Raw genomic sequence first — 18343 nt, 5'->3', positions numbered from 1 at the left:
TACCATAACCTTGGCACACTGCAACCTCCACCTCCCGGGTTCAAGTGATTCTCCTGCCTCAGCCTCCCAAGTAGCTGGGATTACAGGCGGCCACCACTATGCTCTGCTAATTTTGTATTTTTAGTAGAGACGGGGTTTTACCATGTTGGCCAGGCTGGTCTCGAACTCCTGACCTCAGGTGATCTGCCCGCCTTGGCCTCCCAAAGTGCTGGGATTACAGGCGTGAGCCCGGCCGAGATAATTTTTTTTTAAGAAAATGGGGTCTCAGTCTATCACTCAGGCTGGAGTCCAGTGATGCGATCACTTCTGGGCTCGAGTGATCCTCCTGCCTCAGCCTCCTGATGGGATTGCAGGTGTAAACCACCATGCTCACCCAGCAAGAGGTGATTTAAAGTATACAAGAAGATATGCATAGGTTGTATGCAAAGACTATACAATTTTATATCAGGAACTTGAGCATTTCTGGATTTTGGTATCCACAAGGGTCCTGGAAACAATTCCCCACAGATACCACAGGTGACTATATATTTATTGTTTATCTTCTCTGTCCTCATTAGAATACCAACTCCATGAGAAATGGACCTCTGTTTTTGTTCACTGTTGTAACCCTAGCAGGTAGCAGAGTTCTTGGTATATTAGTAGATGCTCAGTAAATATGTATTCAATATATAACGGTCTCCAGTGCCTTGATGCATACCCTTTATCAATCCTGCATCTCATAGACAGTTATTTCAACTACCAGTGTCAAATTTCTCATGTTCACCTAAAAGGTTATGCTAGCTAAATTCATACTGCCTGCCATGTCATGCTAGCTTATCTCAAACTAGGCCTTTACTATTGCTCAGCAATCATATTAAGTTTCTCCACCGTCGTCTCTGGCCTGGTCAGTTGCAACAGCCTCTTAATTGACCTTTGTGCTTCGATTCTGCACCTGTAATTCATCTTCAATAAAACAGAGGACTCTAAGGCATATATCATATCATATCACTTTTATGCTTAAAAATTTACAAGATGGCCGGGCACGGTGGCTCACGCCTGTAATCCCAGCACTTTGGGAGGCCGAGGCGGGCGGATCACGAGGTCAGGAGATCGAGACCATGCTGGCTAACACGGTGAAACCCCATCTCTACTAAACAACATACAAAAATTGGCCGGGCGTGGTGGCGGGCGCCTGTAGTCCCAGCTACATGGGAGGCAGAGGCAGGAGAATGGCGTGAACCCGGGAGACGGAGATTGCAGTGAGCCGAGATCGCACCACTGCACTCTAGCCTGGGAGACAGAGCGAGACTCCATCTTTTAAAAAAAAAAAAACAAAAAACTCACAAGATGCCAGGTGCGGTGGCTCACGCCTGTAATCCCAGCACTTTGGGAAGCCAAGGCAGGTGGATCACCTGAGGTCTGGAGTTAGAGACCAGCCTGGCCAATACGGTGAAACCTGATCTCTACTAATAATACAAAAAATTAGCTGGGCATGGTGGTGGGTGCCTGTAATCCTAGCTACTTAGGAGGCTGAGGCAGAAGAATCACTTGAACCTGGGGGGCGAAGGTCGCAGTAAGTTGAGATCGCGGCATTGCATTCCAGCCTGGGCAACAAGAGTGAAACTCTGTCTAAAAAAAAAAAAAAAAACCAAAAAAAAAACCCTCAAAAGACTTAGAGTCTAAACACCTTACCACAGCCACAGAATACTATGTGGCCTGGCTCTGCCTACTTCAATATGAAATTTTTTTAAGAGATGTGGTCTCAGTATGTTGCTCAGGCGGGTTTCAAACTCCCAGCCTCAAGCGATCCTCCTGCTTTGGCTTCCCAAAGTGCTGGGATTACAGATGTGAGCCACTGTGCCCAGTCAAATTCTTTAATCTCATCTCATGACACTATGGTCCTCATCCACCTTATTGCAGAAACACTGAAATTCTTTCCATTCCTCAAACACAATCAGCTCATTTCCACTTTGTGGTTTAAACTTTTTTTTTGAGACAGAGTCTCGCTGTGACGCCTAGGCTAGAGTGCAGTGGTGCGATCTCGGCTCACTGCAACCTCCGCCTCCCAGGTTCAAGCAGTTCTCCTGCCTCAGTCTCCCGAGTAGCTGGGATTATAGGCATGTGCCATCATGCTCGGCTAATTTTTGTATTTTTAGTAGAGACGGGGTTTCACCATGTTGGCGGGGTGGTCTCAAACTCCTGACCTCACGTGATCAGCCCACCTTGGCCTCCCAAAGTGCTAGGATTACAGGCGGGAGCCACCACGCCCGGCGAGGTTTAAACTTACATAGCTTGATTTTCTTTTAGTTTGGCTAAATTCTTGTCTTTCAGATCTTAATGTCACCTCCTCAGTAGAAGACAACCAGTCACTATCAACTGCCATATTTTAATTCTTTTCATATCACATTACAATTTAGTATTGTTTTTGTTCACTCCAGTGATTAGCTCCACAAGGACACTAATCTTGTCTACAAGAGTGCCTGGCACAATGCAGGTGGTCAGTAAATATTTGGTGAATTTGGTAGCTGCCCTACAATGTTTTTCCTAAATGCTTTCTTCTCCCAGGATCCCAGCCTCACCACTAATTAACTATATGCCGAATAGATAACCTCAATCCCTACATTATTAAAAAAGTAAGATAGGAAATCCTACACTTAGCTGGGTGTGGTGGCACACACCTGCAGTATTGGCTACTCAGGAAGCTGAAGTGGGAAGATTTCACGAGCCCTGGAGTTCAAGGTTGTAGCAAGCTATAATTGCACCACTGCACTCCAGTCTGGGCAACAGAGGTATGACCCTGTTGGAGGGAAGGGAGAGAGAAAGAGAAGGAGAAAAGAAATCCTACAACTTCTTCCTCTTTGCCTAAAAATTCCTTAGTATATCCTCTCTTCCAGTCCTCTAGTTTCTAAGCAGAAAGATTGCTACTCTGATAAGAGCTAAACCCTTTACCTATGTCTTTGATCTAGTCAAACCTCTTACCTCTTCTGAGTAAAAACGTAATCACTCTCTTTAATATTTAAACTACATGCAAGCTGAGTACAGTGGCTCACACCTGTAATTAGCCAGGCATGGTGGCGAATGCCTGCAGTCCTGCTTACTTGGGAGGCTGAAGTGGGAGGATTGCTTGAGCCCAGGAGGCCGAGGCTGCAGTGAGCCCAGATGCCACCACTGCACTTCAGCCTAGGCAACAGAGCGAGACCCCATCTCAAAAAACAAAAATTATCTCAATGGTAACCTGGAAAATGAAAAAAAATTATAATACCTGATACAGTGTAAATGCCTTTTGAATAGGTGTTATTGTATTATTTAGGGAATAATGACAATAGAAAAAAGTCTGTACATGTTTAGTACAGGCACAACAGAACCATTACCTGATCCAATATTTTCTTTTGTTTTTAAAATTTTTTGAGACGGAGTCTCACTCACTTTGTTGCCCAGGCTGGAGTGCAGTGGCGCAATCTCAGCTCACTGCAACTTCCACTTCCCTGGTTCAAGCGATTCTCGTGCCTCAGCCTCCAGAGTAGCTGGGATTACAGGCATGCACCACCATGCCTGGCCCCCATCCAATATTTTCAATTCATAGTTGGTTGAATTCACGGATGTGGCACCCACTGATACAGAACACACAGATATGGAGGGCCTACTATATAATATGTTGGGTGGTGATAAGTGCTATTTTGAAGATTTATACCTTGTTTGCTATTGTCATGAAGGTATGGAAATATATTAGGGAAAGGTAGACATTGAAGGAGGGGTATGTTTACTAAGGTGAAGTTAGGGAAGACCTCTCTGATTAGGTGACATTTGAGTTGACAGCTCTAAATGAAGTGAGGGAGCAGGCCCTCTGGGTATTTTGAATAGGGTGGGGAGGGCATTTGAGACTGAAGGAACTTAAATACAAAGTGTTCGAGGCTGGACGTGCTTGATGTGTTTTATGAGCTGCACAAGGGCCAGTGGGACTGCACTGAAGTAAGTGAGGGTGGAGGTAGTAGGAGCTGACATCATCGTAGTGAATGTGGTAGAGGCTTGAGTCAGGTTGTAGACCAGAGTCAGGCCTTTGGTTTTTCTTCTGTGTGATGGTGGAGCTGCAGATCCAGGAGTGAGGTGGGAGGTGAAAGGTCAAGCTGTGGCTGAGAGGTATAACTTGAGGCTGAAGAACTGTGAGGCCGCCAGGTACAGTGGCTCACGCCTGTAATCCCAACAGTTGGGGAGGCTGAGGTGGGCAGATCACTTGAGTTCCAGACCAGTCTGGGCAACATGGCAAAACCCCATCTCCACAAAAAATGTAAAAATTAGTTAGGTGTGGCGGTGCATGCCTGTAGTCCCAGCTACTCGAGAGACTGAGGCTGGAGAATTGCTTGAGCCTGAGAGGTGGAGGTTGCAGTGAGCCGAGATTGCACCACTGCACTCTAGCCTGGGTGACAGAGCGAGACGTCTCAAAAAAAAAAAAAACCAACGATGAGGTCAGATGTTTGAAGTATCTGCAAGTGAAGATGAGAGAAGAGGGTGTACCATAAAACAGATTTTTGAACACCGCGAGGAGGTAGGAAGAGTAGAAAAAGGTGAGTTGGAGGCACGGAGGGCCTGTAAATTCATAATGGACAAGTTTATTTGGCTTCAGGTTTTTCGTTTTGTTTTGTTTTGTTTTGTTTTTGAGGAGGAGTCTCACTCTGTTGCCCAGGCTGGAGTGCAGTGCTGTGATCTCAGCTTACTGCAACCTCTGCCTCACAGGTTCAAGTGATTCTCGTGCCTCCTGAGTAGCTGGGACTCAGAGTTTTTTCTTTTTTTTCTTTTTTGAGATGGAGTCTTGCTCTGTCGCCCAGGCTGGAGTGCAGTGGCGCAATCTCGGCTCACTGCAAGCTCTGCTTCATGCATGGGTTCACGCCATTCTCCTGCCTCAGCCTCCCAAGTAGCTGGGACTACAGGCACCTGCCACCACCACGCCTGGCTTTTTTTTTTTTTTTTAAGTAGAGATGGGGTTTCACTGTGTTAGCTGGGATGGTCTCCATCTCCTGACCTTGTGATCTGCTGGTTTTGGCCTCCCAAGGTGCTGGGCTTACAGGCATGAACCACTGTGCCTGGCCTCAGGGTTTTTTTGGGAGAAAAAAAAAAAAGTGAAGTACACACAATATAACGTTTACCATTTTGCTTTTTTTTTTTTTTTTTTTTTAAACGAGGACAGGGTTTTGCCCTGTTTCTCAGGCTGGCCTCGAACTCCTGAGCTCAAGCAATCTGCCCATCTTGGCCTCACAAAATGCTAGGATTATAGGTGTGAGTCACTGCACCTGGGGAAAATGTAACCACTTTTAAGTGTATAATTCAGTGGCATTAAGTACATTCACAAAAGTACATCACCCCTGTCCATCTCCAGAACTTTTTCATCATCTCTAACCAAACTCTATACCCATTAAATAATAAGTTCTCATTGCCCCCTCTTCTTTAGTTCCTGAGAAACCACTGTTTTATTTTCTGTCTCTGTGAATTAGACTACTCTGCTTCAGGTGCCTTGTGTAAGTGGACTCATACAATATTTGTCTTTTTTTTTTCTGACTTATTATACTTGGCATTATGTTTTTAAGGTTCATTCATATTGTAGTATGTAGTAGAATTTCATTCCTTTTAAAGGCTGAATAGGCTGGGCCCGGTGGCTCACGCCTGTAATCCCAGCACTTTGGGAAGCCACGGCAGGTGGATCACGAGGTCAGGAGTTCGAGACCAGCCTGGCCAACATGGTGAAACCCCATCTCTACTAAAAATATGAAAGTTAGCTGGGTGTGGTGGCCTGCGCCTGTAGTCCCTGCTATTTGGGAGACTGAGTGAGGATAAGCTCCTGAACCCAGGAGGTGGAGGTTGCAGTGAGCTGAGATCATGCCACCGTACTCCAGCCTGGCGACAGAGAGAGACTCTGTCTCAAAAAAAAAAAAAAAAAAAAGGCTGAATAATATTCCATTGTATGTACACACCATATTTTTTTTTGTCTATACCTCTGTTGATGGTGACACTGGTGCTGTTTCTACCTTTTGACTGTTGTGACCAGTGCTGCTATGAGCACTGGTGTACAAATCTGAGTGAATCCCTGCTTTCATTTCTTTTGCATACATCACCAGAAGTGGGATTATTAGATCATATTGGATCATATGCTTTAATTTTTCTTTTTGTTTTTTTCGAGGTAGGGTCTCACTCTGTCAACTAGGCTAGAGTATAGTGGTGCAATCATAGTTCACTGCAACCTCTGCCTCCCATGCTCAAGTGATCCTCCCACCTCAGCTTCCTGAGTAGCTGAGACTATAGGTGCCCACCACCACACCTGGCTAATTTTTTGTATTTTTAATAGAGACGGTGTTTTGCCACGTTGCCCAGGCTGGTCTTGAACACCTGGCTCAAGCTATCTGCCTGCCTTGGCCTCCAAAGGACCAGAAACAGTAGGCACTCAACAATATCATGCTGGGATTACAGGCGTGAGCCATCACAACCCACCATATGCTTTAATTTTTTGAGGAACAATCCTGCTGTCTTCCACACTTGCTATATCATTTTATATTTCCACCAGCAATACACAAGAGTTCTAGTTTCTCCACAGCTGTGCCTGGGTTTGGTTTTATTTAAAAAACAAAAAACAAAAAACTTTTTTTTTTGAGACAAAGTCTTGCTCTGTCACCCAGGCTTGAGTGCAGTGGCATGATCTTGGCTCACTGCAACCTCAGTCTCCCGGGTTTAAGCGATTATCCTGCCTCAGCTTCCCAAGTAGCTGGGATTACAGGTGTGTGCTACTAGGCCTGGCTAATGTTTGTATTTTTAGTAAAGACAGGGTTTTGCCATGTTGTCCAGGCTGGTCTCAGACTCCTGATCTTAGGTGATATGCCTGCCCTGGTCTTCCAAAGTGCTGGGATTACAGGCGTGAGCCACCGTGCCCAGCCAGTAATATAGTTGTGGTTTTGAATAATGGAATATTTTAAGTTTATTTCCTTAAAAGAATGTTTATCATACACTGTTTTCTAGTAGTTTTAGAAGTAGCACAAATCCTTATGCTCTGCTACAAGGTCAGAACTGGTGAAGAAAGTTGTCTTCGGTCAGGCGTGGTGGCTCACGCCTATAATCCCAGCACTTTGGGAGGCCAAGGTGGACAGACCACCTGAGGTCAGGAGTTAGAGAGCAGCCTGACCAACATGGCGAAACCCCATCTCCACTAAAAATACAAAAATTAGCCAGGTGTGCTGGTGCATGCCTGTAGTCCCAGCTACTTGGGAGGCTGAGGCAGAAGAATCATTTGAACCTGGCAGGCGGAAGTTGTAGTGAGCCAAGATTGCACCACTACACTCCAGCCTAGGTGACAGAGCAAGATTGTGTCTCAAAAATTAAAAAAAGGAAAGAAAGTTGTCTTCTAGTTAAATTTTAGTGAGAGATTCTCACAGGAATTAAAATTCTGGGGCCCTAAAAAATCTTAAGTATGCTTTGCCATAAGCTTAAGGGACTGTGTCTATGTTACTTGGCTGTGTGTAGGCATGAATTTGATCTTTTAGGATAGGACAGCAATTGAACAAACTAGACTTTTTTCTTTTCTTTCTTTTTTTTTTTTTTTTTTTTTTTCTTTCTTCCTTCCTTCCTTCCTTCCTTTCCTTTCCTTTCCTTTCTTAAAAAAATGAATACACTTGTTAACCTCCTGTTTGGAAATTTTACAAGGAGCCAGAGAAATTTTCACTTTGGTGTTGACTGATTGATTGCATACTACCTTAACTGTTGGAAAAATATGTTCCCTATTCAGATGAATGATAAACCAGTAAAAGCTATTAAAGGGAAAAAATGTGATGGGATTACAGCTGCCACAGAGAGGTTTTTGAAGCTTTGCACTTTGTGTGCAATTGTCATTAAGATAATGGAAATTTTGAAAGATGATCTTAATGTCTTCAACATTGTTATAATTAGGCTTTTTTCTTAGTAAATGATGTGTCTTAATTTGGAAAGTTTTCGTTTAGGAGCTTCTTCTTTTTTTTTTGAGACAGAGTCTCGCTCTGTCGCCCAGGCTGGAGTGTGGTGGTGCGATCTTGGCTTACCGCAACATCCGCCTCCTGGGTTCAAGCAGTTCTCCTGCCTCGGCCTCCTGAGTAGCTGGGATTACAAGCACCTGCCACCACGCCTGGCTATAGGAGCTTCTTATGTGAACACTATGAGTAAACAGAGTGGTATAGTTTAAACTTGCCTTCCGGTTTTTCCAAGTTCCTCTTTCTCCAATTCATTGTCTTTGCCTCAGGGTTCTTTTTCATTAATATGTATGGATGTTTATGCAGTTAGAAAATGTTCATAAAGATGATATTGTTGAGTGCTTAACTGTTTCTTGTCCTTTGATAATGTGGTGTGCTTTTTACTTTTACACAGAAAATAACTGTGGTCAGATTCTCATGCAGTCTGCCATAGACAGTAAGGATATTGTGAAAGAAATTCTGGCTGTCTGCATAGCATGACCTTTCAAAACTGTTTTCTTTGCTGCAAGCATTTCACTTAGCCTTTTGACTGCCACATGATAGAGGAAGTAGTACATAAAGGGCAATATAAATGGCTGCCTTGTTGATCTCAATACTGTTTTTTAAACCATGTTAAATAGTCACATGTTATTAAATACAGTTTTATGTGGAAGATTACCAGTTTTATGCATAATAGAGTACATTTTAAGTATAATTTTATAAAACTTATAGTATTTAAAATTTAAATAGAGGCCGGGTGCAGTGGCTTACTCCTGTAGTCCCAGCACTTTGGGAGGCCGAGGTGGGTGGATCACCTGAGATCAGGAGTTCGAGACCAGCCTGGCCAACATGGTGAAACCCTGTCTCTACTAAAAATATAAAAAATTAGCCGGGCATGGTGGTGTGTGCCTGTAATCCCAGCTACTCAGGAGGCTGAGGCTTGAACCTGGGAGGTGGAGATTGCAGTGAGCCAAGATCGTGTCATTGCACTCTAGTCTGTGCAACAAGAGCGAGACTCCGTCTTAAAAAAAAAAAAAAAAAAAATAGAAAAATCACATTATTTTCAAAAAGGACCTAAATTTTTTATTCAGAGTTTTAAGGATTATTAGTGAATAGAGATTATTATATATAGCTCATGACTACAAATCTGTAATTTTTGTAAGGAAAGATTTTTTTTTTTAATTATACTTTAAGTTCTAGAGTACATGTGCATAACGTGCAGGTTTGTTACATATGTATACTTGTGCCATGTTGGTGTGCTGCACCTGTCAACTCGTCAGCACCCATCAACTCGTCATTTACATCAGGTATAACTCCCAATGCAATCCCTCCCCCCTCCCCTCTCCCCGTGATAGGCCCCGGTGTGTGATGTTCCCCTTCCCGAGTCCAAGTGATCTCATTGTTCAGTTCCCACCTATGAGTGAGAACATGCGGTGTTTGGTTTTCTGTTCTTGCGATAGTTTGCTGAGAATGATGGTTTCCAGCTGCATCCATGTCCCTACAAAGGACACAAACTCATCCTTTTTTATGGCTGCATAGTATTCCATGGTGTATATGTGCCACATTTTCTTAATCCAGTCTGTCACTGATGGACATTTGGGTTGATTCCAAGTCTTTGCTATTGTGAATAGTGCCGCAATAAACATACGTGTGCATGTGTCTTTATAGCAGCATGATTTATAGTCCTTTGGGTATATACCCAGTAATGGGATGGCTGGGTCATATGGTACATCTAGTTCTAGATCCTTGAGGAATCGCCATAAGGAAAGATTTTTAAAGCAACTTTTGGAGCTCTCTTTCTGCTGCTTCTGAGCACCCAGGAGAGACTATTTTCTTTAACACTGTGAAGGGACCTGGGGAAGATGAGGAAGCACCAGCCTACTTTTATTTTATTTTATTTTATTTTATTTATTTGAGATGGAGTCTTGCTTTGTATACTCCAGTAAATGTGGTCATGCTATATGTATTCTTTTGTTTCTTTTAACGTTGGTGAGGTTCATTAATGGTGATGTATGTAGCTGTATTTTATTCATTTTCCCTATTGTAAACTAATATTATTTATTGATCTATTAATGTACATTAAGATTATGCCTAGTTTTTTGTTACTATGAAAACTTTCACCTTCAACATTCATGTGAATGTCATATCCTCAGATAAACATTTTCCTTTTTTGTTTTTTGATACAGAGTCTCTCTCTGTTGCCCGGCTGCAGTGCAGTGGCGTGATCTTAGCTCATTGCAACCTCTGCTTCCCGTGTTCAAGTGATTCTCTCCACTCAGCTTCCCAAGTAGCTGGAATTACAGGCACATGCCACCGCACCCAGCTAATTTTTGCAGTTTTAGTAAAGATGGGGTTTCACCATGTTGATCAGTCTAGTCTCAAACTCCTGACCTCAGGTGATCTGCCTGCCTCCCAAAGTGTTGGGATTACAGGCGTGAGCCACTGTGCCTGGCCCAGATAAGCATTTTCCTAGAATATTATACCATGTGTTTAACATTCTTCATTGGATCTATTGTTCTTTTGCATAAAGAACAACACCTTCATTTGACCTACCAGGATCTGCATATAGCCAGCCTCCCCAGTACCATTCTGCCCCTGTTCTTTGCTTGTTGAATTCCATAAATGCTTAAGGTTTCTCAGGTCTTTGCATATAGTCTTTCTTTCCTTGCCAGCTGATTTCTTGTCTTACACTGTCTCTGTTAAAATATCACTCTCATGGGCCATGGTGGCTCATGCCTGTATTCCCAGCACTTTGGGAAACCAAGGCCGGGGAGGGTGGGAATCACTTGAGCTCAGGAGTTTGAGACCAGCTTGGGCAACATAGTGAGATCTTTTCTCTACAGAAAATGAAAAAATTAGCTGGGTGCTATGCACCTGTAATGGGAGGTGAGATAGGAGGATCATTTGAACTCCAGAGGTCGGCGATACAGTGAACCATGATTATACCACTGCATTCCAGCCTGGGTGGCAGAGTGGGACCCTGTCTCAAAAAAATTAAAAAAAAAAAATCATCCTCTTGACTTTATCTGCCTCAATTTAACATGTTTTAATCTATTCATTTGTTTCTGAAAATAAAATAATTCTCATCAGAAGATGACAGAGGAAGAGGAGAGCTGTCGATATGTTCATTTCTGCCAGGGGATTCTGAAATGCGTTGTGCAGAGTAATGAACAAGGATAAAAATTGTTGAGCTTCAGCAGGAGTGAATGATTTGCTGGTGTCATAATGGTAGCTTCACTAATGACATCCCCCACTGCTCTTCATAATTCTGCTTTCTGTTTGGATGAAGGGTGATAAGGAAAACACAGTTATATTGGACTGACTGAGGGAGGATATGTGGGTTTTAATCATGGCCTTGCAGCTACCTAGACTATGTGTTTGACTAAATTAGTGAAGGCCAAATTGCTGTAACAGACCAAAAATGAATAATGGTCCAAACTGAATAGACATTTATTTCTCACTCATGGAACAGTTAAGTTGGATGGCCCTCTTCGGTAGGTGATTCTCTTTCAAGTGGTTTCTTCCATCTTGTGACTCTGTCATCCTCTCTTCCACTATGACCAGTGGAAGAGGAAAGAGAAGGTTTAAGTGTCACATCAACTTTCTTAAAAGCCCTAACCTGAAGTAACACAGGTCATTTCCACTGAACATTTCACTGGAAAGAACTTAGTACATGGCCACTTCTAATTGCACAGGAAGTTGGAATGTATATCCGCTAAGTGCCCGGCCACAATCCTGTAACTGGAAGAAAAAAATTAGTCTCTGCCATAGTGACCTTGGTATAGTCATCATATTTCTGTAGGACTCAGTTTCTAAGGTATAAGATAAGGGATCTATACTCAGGAGATTTATCACACACACACCCTTCTTCCTTACTGATTAAATTTAAAAGGCACAAGCAAAGTGTTTCCATTGTTTCTTCTTTCACCTTGTTCCAGTTCAATTTGGGAGGATTATGAGATGCTAAAGGTAGTATTAATCATTGTCTTCTCATTTTATCACACCCAAGGTCTTCAAAGCCCTGTGACTTTATCCAGGCCTGAGTACAAGCTGCATCATGGCCCTATAGTATATGGAAGCTTATAACGTGAGATGAAATAATTCTGAAGTTTTAGTTGTAGGCAAGTGTATTGGTATGATACTAGTTGCTTTTGAAATATAACTTGTTAAAATATTCTACATTTTCTCTGGAAAATAAGAATTTTAAATATATTTTAAACCATCTAACAAAGTTGGCTAGAGCTTGCATCAATTTATTCATAAATTTGGACTGTGTTAGCAGTTTAGTGCAAGGAAATTGTCTTGATAGTTTTGTAACCAAAGTTGGGTAATAGGAATTGCTTTTTAAAACTTTAATTTTTTTGAGACAGTGTCTCGCTCTTTCACCCTGGCTAGAGTGCAGTGGCACAAACATGGCTCTTTGTAGCCTCGACTGCCTGGCATCAAGTGATCCTCTTTTACTTCAGCCTCCTGAGTAGCTGGGACCCTAGGTGTGCACCCCCTCACCTGGCTAATTAAATAATTTTTTTGGGCCAGGCACAGTGGCACGCACCTGTGATCCCATTATTTTGCGAGGCTGAGGCGGGCAGATCACCTGAGGTCAGGAGTTTGAGACCAGCCTGGCCAACATGGCAAAACCCAGTCTCTACTAAAAATACGAAAAAATTAGCCAGGGGTGGTGGTGGGCACCTGTAATTCCAGCTGCTCAGGGGGCTGAGGCAAGAGAATCACTTGAACCCGGAAGTCAGAGGTTGCAGTGAGCCAAGATTGCACCACTGCACTCCAGCCTTGGTGACAGAGTGGGACTCCATCTCAAAAAAAAAAAAAAAATATTCTGTAAAGATGGGGGTCTCGCTATGTGTTGCCCAGGCTGGCTTCAAACTCCTGGGCTCAAGCCGCCCTCCTACTTCTGTCTCCCAAAGTACTAAGATTACAGCTGTGAGCCACTATGCCCAGCCAGAAGTTTCATTTTCATTTTTATTTATTTTATTTATTTTTTATTTTTTTTTTGAGATAAGGTCTCAGTCTGTCACCCAGGCTGGAGTGCAGTGCCATGATTTTGGCTTACCGCGGCCTCGACCTACTGGGCTCGAGCAATTCTCTCACCTCAACATCCTGAGTAGCTGGGACTACAGGTGAGCACCACCATGCCTGGCTAATTTTGTTTATTTTTTGTAGCGATGAGGTCTCACCGATTGCCTAGGTTGGCCTTGAGCTCCTGGGCTAAAGCGATTCTCTTGCATTGGCCTCCCAAAGTGCTGGAATTACAGGCACGAGCCCAGAAGTTTCATTTTTTAGAAGACATAATTTTTATGTGAAGACATAATCTTTAGATGGAGCATTGTGGGTCATGCTTGTAATATCAGCAGTTTGGGAAGCTGAGGCGGGAGGATTGCTTGAGGCCAGGAGCTTTAGACCAGCCTGGACAACATAGTGAGACCCTGTCTCTACCAAAAAAAAAAAAACCAAAACACAAAATTAGTTGGGTGAAGTGGTGTTTGCTTGTAGTCTCAGCTACTTAGGAGGCTGAGACAGGAGGACGGCTTGATTCCAGGAGGTAGAGGCTATAGTGAGCTATGATGGCACCACTGTATGATGGCACCACTGCATGACAGTGAGAGAGAGAGACACTTAAAAAAAAAAGAAAAAAGTCTCAGAAAAATAAGAAAAAAGTTATAATTTAAAAAACTTATTTAACCCACGCTGCTTTCTTTTTGGAAATGATAGTAGCATTCACAACTAAAGTAAGTTAATTTTAGTTTTTGAAAGTTAGGGCTAAGTGCAGTGGCTCACGCCTGTAATCCTAGCACTTTGGGAGGCCGAGGTGGGCAGATCACGAGGTCAAGAGATCAAAACCATCCTGGCCAAAATGGTGAAACCCCATCTCTACCAAAAATACAAAAATTAGCTGGGCATGGTGGCGTGCACCTGTAATCCCAGCTACTTGGGAGGCTGAGGCAGGAGAATCACTTGAACCTGGGAGGTGGAGGTTGCAGTGAGCCGAGATTACACCACTGCACTCCAGCCTGGCAACAGAGCAAGACTCCATCTCAAAAAGGAAAAAAAAAAAGTTAGTTTTCTGCTGGGTGTGGTGGCTCATGCTTGTAATCCTAACACTTTGGAGGCCTAGATGGGTGGATCACTCGTGGTCAGGAGTTCAAGACCAGTCTGGCCAACATTAGCGAAACCCCATCTCTACTGAAACCCTGTCTCTACTGAAACCAAAAATTAGCCAGATGTGGTGGTGTGTGCCTGTAATCTCAGCTACTTGGAAGGCTGAGGCAGGAGAATTGTTTGAACCCCGGAGGTAGAAGTTGCAGTGAGCTATCTTGCCATTGCACTCCAGCCTGGGCAACAGAGTGAGACTCTGTCTCAAGGAAAAAAAAAAAAAAGTTCTCAGTGCCATTTAAATTTCAGTGGAACTTGAACCTGCATAATTAGAGATTAACTTGTTTGCTGATATACTGAAGTTATCTGTATATTAGAAGAAAATATTTCTCATGAGAAATGCCCTTGGGCCAGGCGTGGTGGCTCACACCTGTAATCCTAGCACTTTGGAAGGCCGAAGCAGGAGGATTGCTTGAGCTCAGGGCTTCAAGACAGCCTGGGCAACAAAGCAAGACGCTGTCTCTATTTAAAAAAAAAAAAAAAAATTGGCCAGGTGCAGTGATTCGTGCTTGTAATCCCAGCACTTTGGGAGGCTGAGGCGGATGGATCACTTGAGTTTAGGAGTTCGAGACCAGCCTGGGCAACATGGCAAAACCCCATGTCTACCAAAAATACAAAAATATAGTCAGGCATGGTGGCATGCACCTGTGGTCCCAACTACTTAGGAGTCCTGATGCGGGAGGATTGCTTGAGCCCAGGAGGTGGATGTTGCAGTGAGCCAAGATCGTGCCACTGTACTCCATCCTGGGTGACGAGTGACATCCTGTCTCAGAAAAAAAAGGCCGGGCGTGGTGGCTCACGCCTGTAATCCCAGCATTTTGGGGGGCCGAGGCGGGTAGATCACGAGGTCAGGAGATCAAGACCATCCTGGCTAACATGGTGAAACCCCATCTCTACTAAAAATACAAAAATATTAGCCAGGCATGGTGGCGGGCACCTGTAGTCCCAGTTACTCGGGAGGCTGAGGCAGGAGAATGGCGTGAACCCGGGAGGCAGAGCTTGCAGTGGTCCGAGATCGCGCCACCGCACTTCAGCCCGGGCGACAGAGTGAGACTCCATCTCAAAAAAAAAAAAAAAGACATAGAGTAAGATACGTATTTAGGAAAGTGGTAGTTTTTTTGGCAGTAGAGGGGTGCTGAGTACAGAGGACTTAATTGATGGTGCACTACAAAGTGGGGCTTTCTAGGCCTATCCCATTTTTCAGGGGGTCTGGCATGGAAACTGTGTCTAGGAGGGGAGATTCTCAGTGTAGTGGTGGGGGACTGAGTCGGGCAGGACTGCACAGCAGCTGAGGGCCTCTCTCTTACTCTCATGCTCTCACTGGGGCTGGTGGTCCAGGAGGCCTTGTGGACCATAAGGTCTACCACCCTGTTGCTGTAGCCAAATTCATTGTCATACCAGGAGATGAGCTTGACAAAGTGGTCATTGAGAACAATACCAGCTCCAACACTGAAGGTGGAAAAGTTGATGTCACTGTTAGTTCGCGGAGACAACCTGGTACTCAGTGTAGCCCAGGATGCCTTTGAGGGGCCTCTCCCATGCCTGCTTCACCTCCTTCGTGATGTCATCATATTTGGCAGGTCTCTCCAGATGGTGGGTCAGGTCCATGATGGACACATTGGCAGTGGGGACATAGAAGGCTATGCCAGTGAGCTCCCTGCTCCGCTTGTTTAGATGACTTTGCCCACAGCTTTGGCAGCACCAGTAGATACAGGAGTGATGTTCTGGAAAGTCCTGTGGCTATTGCACCACAGTTTCCCAGATGGGCCATTAGTGGTCTTCCGGATGTCAGTGATAGCATGGACGTGGTCATGATTCCTCCCATGATGGCAAAGTTGTCATGGGTGATCTTGGCCAGTGGTGCTAAGCAGTTAGTGGTACAGAAGGTTTGCTGGGAATTGCAAGGCGTTTTTGCACTTTTCGTGGTTCATGCCCATCACAAACCTGGGGGCGTCAGCAGAGGCGGCAGAGATGATAACCCTTTCGGTTTCTCCTTTTAAATGAGCCCCAGCCTTCTGCAAGGTAGTAAAGATGCCAGTGATCTCCACAATATAATCGTGGTGGCATCACCCTATTTGATTTTGATGGGAATTTGCTCCTAGAAAATGGTTATGGTATTTTCATTGATGACAAACTTGCCATTCTCAGCCTTGACTGTGCCATGGAACTTGCCATGGGTGGAATCATCATGGAACATATAGACCGTGTAGTTGAGGGCAATGAGGGGGTCCTTGATGGAGACAGTATCCACTTCGCCAGAGTTAAAAGCAGCCTGGGTGACCAGGTGTCCAATAAAGCCAAATCAATTTACCTGGCCTTCACTTTCATTGTGATGTCTCAGGGATGTGACGGGTGTTACATGAGATGTGGCTGTTGAATGAGAGGAACAGAAAGTGTAATTTAAAGAAAAAATGAGTTAATTATTGACTGTTGTAATTGCATGATTTGTTTTCATTCTAATAGGTCATGCTGTAATGATATATTGCTGTAACAAACCATCCCAAAACTTAGTGGTGTAAAACATTCATTTTATTATGCTCTGGTTCTGCAGTCAGGAATTTGGATGGGGCACACCAGAGTCAGGTTGTCTTTGGCCCATGTTGTCTGGGCGTCAGGTGGAAAAACATGACGTCTGAGGGATGGAGTCATTGAAGGCTTCTTCACTCAGAAGTTTGGCTATTCGTACTAGCAGTCAGCTGGAGTTTTTCAAAATGCTTATCCTTGGCCTCTCCCATGTGTCTGTCCTGAGCTGCTTTACTGCTTGGCTGCCTTCTAAGAGTGAGCATCTCACAAGCAGGTGTCCTAAGTGAGCAGAATGGAAGCTGCAGCTTCTTAAATCTGGGAATTAGTAGAGCATTACCCCTGCTGTATTCTATTAGAGGTCAAACAGTCACTGAAGCCATGTTCAAGGAGAGGGATCGTGCACCTCACCTCTCATCACATTTGGCAGGTCTCTCCAGATGTCAGGTTAGGTCCATGATGGACACATTGGCAGTGGGGACATAGAAGGCTATGCCAATGAGCTTCCTACTAAGCTTGGAGATGACATTGTCCACAGCCTTGGCAGCACCAGTAGGTGCAGGCGTGATGTAAAAGAATTTTGTGGCCATGTTTTAAAATCATCCCAGTCATGACAGCTGTGCTATTTATCATGTAATCACAATTTTTTTTGAGCTAGTTTTCAATACTCTGTTAGATTATTTAGATTCTTTATTTTTTTGAGGCAGCGTCTCACTCTGTCACCAAGGTTGGAGTGCAGTAGCACAATCTCAGCTCACTGCAATGTTTGCCTCCCAGGCTCAAGTGATCCTCTTACCTCAGCCTCCCAAGTAGCTGGGACCACAATTGCACACCACCATGCTTGGTGTGTTTTTGGTAAAAACAGGGTTTTACCATGTTGCCCAGGCTGGATTTTTTTTTTTTTTTTTCCGAGACAGGGTCTCGCTCTACTAACAGCCCAGGCTGGAATGCAGTGCCACAATCAGAGCTCATGGCAATGTCTGCCTCCCAGACTTAGGCAGTCCTCCCTCCTCAACCTCCTGAGTAGCTGGGACTACAGGTGTGTGCTACCATGCCCAGCTAATTTTTGTATTTTTTGTATTTTTTTGTAGAGGCAGGATTTTGCCAAGTTGCCCAGGCTGGTTTCAAACTTCTGGCTTCAAGGGATCCTCCGCCTCGGCCTCTCACAGTACTGGGATTACAGGCATGAGCCACCACTCCTGACCTTAGATGCTTAAAGCTTTCTTTTCATTGCTAATATTTTATCTACATTTTTTTTTTTTGGAGACAGTGTCTCGCTCTGTCGCCTAGGCTGGAGTGCAGTGGCACGATCTTGGCTCACTGCAAGCTCCGCCTCCTGGGTTCACGCCATTCTCCTGCCCCAGCCTCCCGAGTAGCTGGGACTACAGGCGCTTGCTACCACGCCCGGCTAATTTTTTATATTTTTAGTAGAGACGGGGTTTCGCCGTGTTAGCCAGGATGGTCTCGATCTCCTGACCTAGTGATCCTCCCTCCTCGGCCTCCCAAAGTGCTGAGATTACAGGTGTGAGCCACTATGACTGGCCCCCAAAACATTTTTAATCCCTTGAGAGTATTCCCATAGTTTCCAGAAGAAAAAGGTATGGGTTGGTTTTAATAGCTACATTCAGTCAGGAAACATTTTAAATTATTAACTATTGTACTAGTGGTATGAAATGGATACTAATGTCATTTTTCAGTTTTTTTTTTTTTTTTTTTTT

At 44.1% G+C, this 18343-nt stretch overlaps 1 protein-coding gene and 1 pseudogene across 1 annotated transcript in view; one reads left to right on the top strand and one right to left on the bottom strand.

Annotated features, from left to right (window-relative positions):
- LOC105552780 overlaps positions 1 to 17215 on the bottom strand; it is a 21605-nt pseudogene extending 4390 nt beyond the window's left edge.
- Positions 1 to 18343, top strand: part of PIK3CB (phosphatidylinositol-4,5-bisphosphate 3-kinase, catalytic subunit beta) — a 155416-nt gene that overhangs the window by 3831 nt on the left and 133242 nt on the right. The gene's annotated exons all lie outside the window — the stretch shown is intronic.

The sequence above is a fragment of the Mandrillus leucophaeus genome, unplaced genomic scaffold (assembly GCF_000951045.1).
Source record: "Mandrillus leucophaeus isolate KB7577 unplaced genomic scaffold, Mleu.le_1.0 Scaffold573, whole genome shotgun sequence".
Classification (NCBI taxonomy): Eukaryota; Metazoa; Chordata; class Mammalia; order Primates; family Cercopithecidae; genus Mandrillus; species Mandrillus leucophaeus.
Note: the sequence above shows the minus strand (reverse complement) of the source record. Positions and strands in the feature narration are given on the sequence as shown.